Source organism: Benincasa hispida, chromosome 4 (genome assembly GCF_009727055.1).
Source record: "Benincasa hispida cultivar B227 chromosome 4, ASM972705v1, whole genome shotgun sequence".
Lineage (NCBI taxonomy): Eukaryota > Viridiplantae > Streptophyta > Magnoliopsida > Cucurbitales > Cucurbitaceae > Benincasa > Benincasa hispida.
This window is the reverse complement of record NC_052352.1, coordinates 720,567-728,752: the sequence shown is the minus strand read 5'-3', so window position 1 is coordinate 728,752 and position 8,186 is coordinate 720,567. Positions and strand designations below refer to the sequence as shown.

Below are 8,186 nucleotides of genomic sequence, written 5' to 3'. Positions count from 1 at the left end.
GGGTTGTATTATAAAAATTATGTTTGCCTACCCACATTATATTTTCATTTGACTAGTGGATTATAAAATGGTATTTTATGGATGGATTCCCAATTATGGAATTATATATGAAATTTTAAAAATAAAAAGTATAAAAAATGTAAATAATAGTATAAAATGTACTATGAGCCAATTGATAATAATGACAACCTGTCATAGTAAACTTGATAACGAGCGTTTATATAATTTTATTGTTAACAATTATGATTTTGATTAAAAGTCAAATTTTGAAATTTTGAAATTTTGAAATCTCAATTTTGTTTACAGATTTTAGCATTACACCATGCCGTTTAACAAACGGTCGATATGTCCGAGTGGTTAAGGAGACAGACTTGAAATCTGTTGGGCTTCGCCCGCGCAGGTTCGAACCCTGCTGTCGACGTTTTCTTTTTCCTTTTCTTTACCTTTTTTTAATATAATTTATTTAATTAATTCTTTCTCCCCTCATGCCTGCCGCCATCACCCCTAAAACATTATACTGATTCAATTAATAATAAAATAGAGGGGAGAGGAAATTTTTGGCAAATGTCTACTTTTGTTTATAGTTTCAAAATGTTCTATTTTTAGCTCAAAATTTAAATTTATTTTTAATTGATCCATAAATTTCAAAATAATTTTTTTTTCTTAATTTTATATTGGCATATGATAGTTCTCAAGAAGAGTTATTATTTTTAACTTAATTTAGATTAGTTAATAGATTTTATGTACTTATTATCTTGTTTTGTAGGTATCATGCATCGAGGAGGTAGAACCAAGATATCGGAGTCAAATGGGACTAATTTGAAGCAATTTGGAGGTGATTTTAGCAGCCAGACTTCAAAAGAGTGAAAATTACGAAACTGGCACTGTCACAAGGTTGCAACGCTAGCCTGACGCTCTACCCTGACCCTCTAAGGCAGAATGTGCAGCGTTGCAACGCTCTGAAGTTGTACAACTCCAGCGTTGCGACGCTACAATTTTTTCTATAAATACCTCCCTTCGTCTTTAGGTCAAAATTGTAAGAGTGTATTAACATGTAGCGGAAGCAACAAGGATTAATAAACATTCAAATTCATTAATTTTGGTAGAAACTAAAGCATGTTCATCTACTATAAGAGGGTTTGTAGTCCCCTTTGTAGAACTCTTCAAGATCTTGATCAACAGCAGTTGTCTTCTTCAAAAACTACCGTGAACCACCTCAAGATCTTCCCCAGTATCCTTTTGAAGCTTTAGAACGAGTTGTGGGACTTAGGAACAACTTGAAGTAATGGAAAAACAAGGAGAAGCTCATTGCACCAGCGTGTTTGAAGAACCTTTTTGTAAAATCTCTTTAGAATGCATGCATCAAATTCACTCCAATCTTCTTTATTTATTGCAGATGAACATATAAACAAGATCACTGCATGATTTGCAAGTGATGCTTGGAGTAAATGTGAAGAAGGGAAGTGGTATTTGTGTAAGCAAGTAGAAGATGGGTAATGGAAAAAGTCAATTTTCCATTTTGTGCATGTTTTGTAACTTTTCAGTTTTTCCAAAAATCAAATAAGTTCAAAATCAATTTTGATTTTAAAACTGAAAGCATTATTAATTTTATAAAATTAATTTCATAAATCAATTTTCTAATAAAATTAATAAATAATCATTTAAATAATTCTAATTAACTTAATATCAAATATTAAATTAATTTTTACACAAATCCATCTTCATATATTTAAATCATATTTAAATATAAATTCTCCTATTCTGTTTAATTCTAATTTGAACGTTTCAAATTAATTTATCAAGCTACTCTAAAGCTTATCCATTTACGAGCTAATAGGGGGACCTCGCGGACCTACAAATCATGGGCTCCAACAATTCGAAATTAATCGGCTAAACTCATTAGACCAAATTAACCCCCATTTGTTAACTAATGGGTCACTCCACTATAGCTCATAGTTGAACTCCTCTCACTATAGATATATTATGTCCACTTTATATAATCATAATCAGTAAGTCGATCGTTCATAGGTTGTTCTTAATCACAGCTAAGTCAAGATAATCGTTTTACCCCTGTGAATACATCTTGTTCCTTAAGTTCCTACTGACCCTCTAATGAAAAATTTTGATTCATAACCCCTATGAATCAAATCCTTTCTCTATCATGAGAAGGCGGGGCCTCGATTGTTCAAGACCTGGAATCAGTACTTAAAAGAACAACCTATCTGCTAACCCTAAATCGGGTAGGAGTGAATTCCATCTTTCAAGGCTATGTCCCTAGCTATTCACCCGGTCTTATCCCCAAAATGAAAGGCTTATTGAGAAGTGTTGTTGGACTACTCTCACTGTTTGCAGATTAAAGGATAATCCCGAACAAATAAGAGTTTATAGCTAGCTCAGGGTTAATATTAGTATCCTCATTTTTTAGAAATATATAAATTAAAAAATATATAAAAAAAATGGCGTACCCTTAGTTGTATCCGTATCTTAATTTTTTAGAAATTGACCAATTGTCGTATCTGATCGTATTCGTATCGTGTAGCCGTATCTATGTATGTGCTTTATAGGTTGGATGACATCTCAAAACATCTTGAAACTTCAACCTAATAACCAAAATATTATGGTTAATTCAAAATCCAACAAAGCTCAAAACTACAACCAAGTTAGTACTTGAAATCCTTCGGAAGAAATCTTCCAACATACCAAAATAATCACAATCTTACCCAAGACAATTAAAACATGGGGGTTGATGGTGACCTGCAATGAAATGACGTCTGGATCAGTGCACGACAGGCTGCTATCAACCGAAACCAACCCACAGTAGTGAAGGCCACGAATTGTGCATAAAACGTGTGAACTAACTGTTAAGCGTGAAAGAAGTAGGTAACTACCCGCAACGGATGGATCATTGCCCCAATTTTAATTTTACAAAACATGAATAATGCATAGAACAAAACTAGGATTAAACCGTCCTAATTAAGCATGATTTCATAGAAAAAAATTAGAGAGGATGAAGGGATTAGAGGATCATTTACCCTTGAAGACCAAGTTCATCACGAATCCTCTCCTAGTAAAAAATGAATTGGAACTTTTCCTTGAACTTACGAACACATCGATAGAACTTCAAAAAATCGGACACCACCATAAGCGAATACTCGTTATTCTCAAGGTAGAAAATCGTAGAGAGTTGTGGGCTTCAATGATTAATTTTGGAAGGGGAGAGTTTTCTTTTGAGAGCAAAACGCAGAGAACACAAAGAGCAAAACTTCTAGATCCAAATCTTAAAAGAAGATTATTATATTCTTTATTCTTTGAAAACCACCTTCACATTGGTATATGAGAGAGAAATTTCAAATTTTTAATTTTAATTAATATTAACTAATTTAATATATATAAATAATAAACCATATGTTATATCAAATATAACACATAACCTATAGTTTATATTATATTACATATAATATAACTTATGGTTTATTATCTCTCATATAACCTATAGAATTATTATGAATAGTATTCATATTAATTTTAACCTATAATTTTTATATGAATCATATTCAAGTATTTATTTCTCTCATTTAAAACTTTATATTATAATGTAACATATACATTATATTAATTATATATCATATAATTAATTTCCTTTAATTAATTTGAACAATTCAAATTAATCAAAAAATTAATTCAATTCTCATTGATCCTTATTAAGCTAACAAGCAAACCTTATGGACTTACAAATTGAAGCTTCAATGGTACAAGATTAATTAATTAAACTCTTTAATTAAATTAATTAATTTCCATTAACTGTCGGTCACTCCACTAAAGATCGACAACTGCACTATTCGTATTATAGATATATTTCTATATTCGTTGGATATAACCAATCAACAATACGTTGATCTTTCACAAATTACTTGTAAGTACAGCTAAGCCAAAATTACTGTTTTGCACCTACAGATATATCTTACCCCTTAAGTACAACCGATCTCTCTAATGAACAATTAGGTATAGTCCAACTATAACCAAACCCCTCTCGAGTGAGGAGAGGGTGTGACACCACATTGTTCAAACCCTATAATTAGCCCTTAAAAGTGCAATTTCTCTACTTACCCTAATAGAAGGTATTGAGTGAATTCCTTCTTGTGTAACTGCATTCCCAGTTCCCCAATTACCAAAAGGGTAGGCATATTTGAAGGGATCAAATCCCAAGCAGAAGTGTGTGATCACCTTGCAATTTTGTTTTCGATTTTACATAAACAAAATACGTTATAAAAATAATAACATAATCAAGATTAGCATGCATTTAAAAGAAGAAAAGAAGGAAGAGCTACACCTTACCTTTGTAGATTCCCAAATTCTTCACGACTCTCTCCGCGTCTTCTTTGAAATGTCTCTTCAATGATCAAGGGACATACCGTAAGTGAAACCTTATTATTCTCTAGAATCTAAAAAATTGGATGTGTGGTCTCCAAGACTTGGAAGAGAAAGAAGAAGTAGTAGAAAAAAGAAAATAGATTTTGAGAGAAGTAGTAGGAGACTAGGATTCAAAATTCTCAATTCAACTGTATCATAAACATGGGCCATGAAGACCTATTTATAGAGAGGATGGGTGACCCCTTCTCCTAATTTTTCCTATTTCTACTCTAGTTCTAATTTAATTAAATAACTTTTATTTAATTAATTAGTTCAACAATTAAATAACATATATATTAAATCTAATTTAATATATATAATTGATTAATAAATAAATAAACATCACATGTTTATTTATCTCTACTTTTCAAAAATTAATTAGTTAATTAATTAATTAACCATTAATTAATCCATTAAACGACTAGATTAAATCATATTTAATATATAATTAATCAACATATAATTATCACATATTTATATGTATACATCTCTTTAATATTTGAATCTTATTCAAATATTTTTATCTCTTAATTAATCTATAATTAACCATATTAGGTTAATCTCATTAATATGCAATCGATTTGAACAATTCAAATCATTTCTCTTTTATATCCTTTAGTGAGTTAACAAGAGGATCTTGAGGACTTAAGATTAGAAGCTCCAATGATATAAGCTTAATGAATTAAACTCTTTAATTAAATTAATCAATTTTCATTAACTATCGATCACTCTACTAAAGACCGATACTTGCACTCTTTGCATTGTAGATTTATTTCTGTATCCACGATATAACCAATCAACAGCGTGTCGACCTTTAACAAATTGCTCATAACTACAGTTGTGTCAAAATACTGTTTTACCCCTATAGTTACATCTAACTACTTAAATACAACCAATCCATCTAATGAACAAACAATTTTAGTCCAACTATAAACTAATAATTTATAGTCCAACTATAAACTAACACCTCTCGGGCTAGTGAGAGGGTGAGACCTCAATGTTCAAAACCCGAAATTAGCTATTAAGGGAGCAATTTATCTACTTTTCCTAAGGTCGAAAAATGAGTGAATTTCATCTTGTGTACTTGTGTTCCCAGTTCCACAAGTCCCCAAAATGGTGGCCTTACTGAGTTAGCTAACAAGGTCACTCTCACCCATACAAATCAAAGGATTTCCCTCATAGACGGGAGTTCACAACTCACTGTAGGTCTCTTCTAGTAACGATGTTATACAGAGAGACTATTCATTTCGCGGTCCGGTCTTATACAAACTTTTTGTATTGAATACTTCTACTCGCATATCTCCACATGAACGATCAGGATCAAACCATTTGTAACACTTTACTGCAATTGCAACATCTACAAAGCCGATTTGTAGTGTCGTAAGGATAAGATATCCATTCTTATTCATCTACTATAAATCGTTTAGGTTATCACTTAAACGTGATCCACCTGTATGTTTCCATATACATGTTTAAGTTTCATAAAGTAACCTTAGATCTTAGTTTATTGGATTGATTTAATGCAATCTAAACATTAATAGAATACCTCTTATTTTATTAGATATATATTTTATCTTTACAAACTACAAGATATACTCGATTTAGGACATTGACTCCGACAATATTAAGTCAAAGAATCTGGTCACTCTCACTCGTACAAGTCAAAAGATTGCCTTCATAGGCCGAAGTTCGCAACTCACTCAGGTTTTAGGTTAAGTCACATATGGTCATCCTGGTGAAATGTAAGTCTTTTCTAGTAACAATGTTATATAGAGAGGCTATTCATTTCGTGGTCCAGTCTTATATAAAATCTTTATATAGAATACCCCTACTTATATTTCTCCACATGAATGATGAAAATCAGATCATTTGTAATACTTTACAACAATTATAACAACTACAAAGTGAGTTGTATTTGTAGTGTCACAAGGATAAGATACCCAAATTTATCCATCTACTACAGACTATTTAAGTTATCACTTAAACATGATCTACCTGTATGTCTTCACATTTATGTTTAAATTAGAGTTGATAACTTTAGATCTTAATGTATTAGTTTTTGGGTTAATGCAACTAAATATTGAATAAATATCTCTTAATTTTATTAGATAAATAAATTGTTTGTACAGATACAATTATAAACTACAAGACCACAAGATTTAGAGCATCAACCCCAATAGGGTGATGGTTTGAAAAGATCATAGACGACACATCTAACATTCGAACAGAAGGATTGGGCTCGAAGATGGCGACATAAAATTAAGAAAAAAAAAATATAATATTTTGAAATCTATGGATCAATTAAAATTTAAATTTAAATTTTGAACTAAAAATAGAACATTTTGAAACCTATAAACAAAACTAGACCTAACTGAAAATTTTAGGGTGATGGCGGTAGGCCGGAGGGGAGAAAGAATTAATTAAATAAATTATATTAAAAAAAAAGGTAAAGAAAAAAGAAAACGTCGACAGCAGGGTTCGAACCTGCGCGGGCCAAGCCCAACAGATTTCAAGTCTGTCTCCTTAACCACTCGGACATATCGACCATTTGATCAAAAGTCGACGCATCACTGTAAAGATTCTATACAAAATTGAGAATTCAAAATTTAAAATAATAATGGTTAACAATAAACAATTATTAAAAATTATAAACTGTGATTATCATATTTACTATGACAGGTTATCATTATCGTCGACGATTTTACTCAATTTATTTCTATTCAACGCTTTACATAGTATTGTAATATGTGTATAGATAAAAGTAAAATATAGAAAAATTCAAAATTCAGCCAAGAAAAAAAAATCTTTACAAGCTAATTCAGGCCTTCGCTGTACTAAAAAAAGCAGTATCCCTAGAGTTCCTTAAAAAAAAATAAAAATAAAAATAAAAATAATAGTAATAAAATAAATAAAATCCCAGCCGGAGAATTTGGAAAGTTTATGGCAAGTGTCTTCCATTTTATACTAAGAAAGGGATGCATTAGAATTTTAACAAAACGGTTCAATTTCCACTATAATATAACCATTAAATTTGTGATTATTTGTTTATTAAAAAAATTGTTACAACTTTTTTAAATAAGAAAACTATAACGGTTTAGGAAGCAGTTAAATAACGTACATACATTTATTTTTGCGGAGTACATACATGATTTTAAGTATGTAATGGCCTGTTTGTAATTTATTGATAATTAAAAGGATAAAATGATCTAAAAATATCTTTTAAAAGTCATGGCTTTTTAACATATTATTGATATGCAATTCAACATACCGAAATAATATAGTATAATATATATATATATATATATATATATATATATATATATATATATATATATATATATATATTTTGGGTGGGGGGAATCCTTTCTGTATTGTAGTTTGTACGTAGCTAACAGTCCGAGGAGCAGGAACGAAGTAGCTCGACTGAAAGGAGAGGTTCGATGATATTTTTACTAATATGTCATTTTGGTCCTAAATTTTTAAGACCTACTTTTTTAGTTAATGAAGTGTTTGAGACAATAATTATCCTAAAACTAGAATAACCACCTCTTACTACAATAAATATTATTTTATAGTTTCCAACTAAGTCAATATTATTTCAAAATTTTCATTTACTACAATATTTACTATTTACTACAATTTTTATTATTTTATATCCCTCATTTTTATATTCTTTGCTATAATGTTTACTATTTCATTCTTAAACAAAAATAGTTTATACTTCAAACAAATATTATTATAAATCAAACCAAAATAATATACACCCTAAATGTAAA

The 8,186-nt window shown here is 30.1% G+C and overlaps 2 non-coding genes across 2 annotated transcripts; one reads left to right on the top strand and one right to left on the bottom strand.

The window, feature by feature from the left end:
• The first annotated feature begins 339 nt into the window (after positions 1-339).
• On the top strand, positions 340-421 carry TRNAS-UGA. Its single transcript has one exon. It is a non-coding gene; the product is annotated as a tRNA-Ser (tRNA).
• Positions 422-6,873: 6,452 nt separating this feature from the next.
• On the bottom strand, positions 6,874-6,955 carry TRNAS-UGA. The gene has a single exon. It is a non-coding gene; the product is annotated as a tRNA-Ser (tRNA).
• Positions 6,956-8,186: the final 1,231 nt, after the last annotated feature.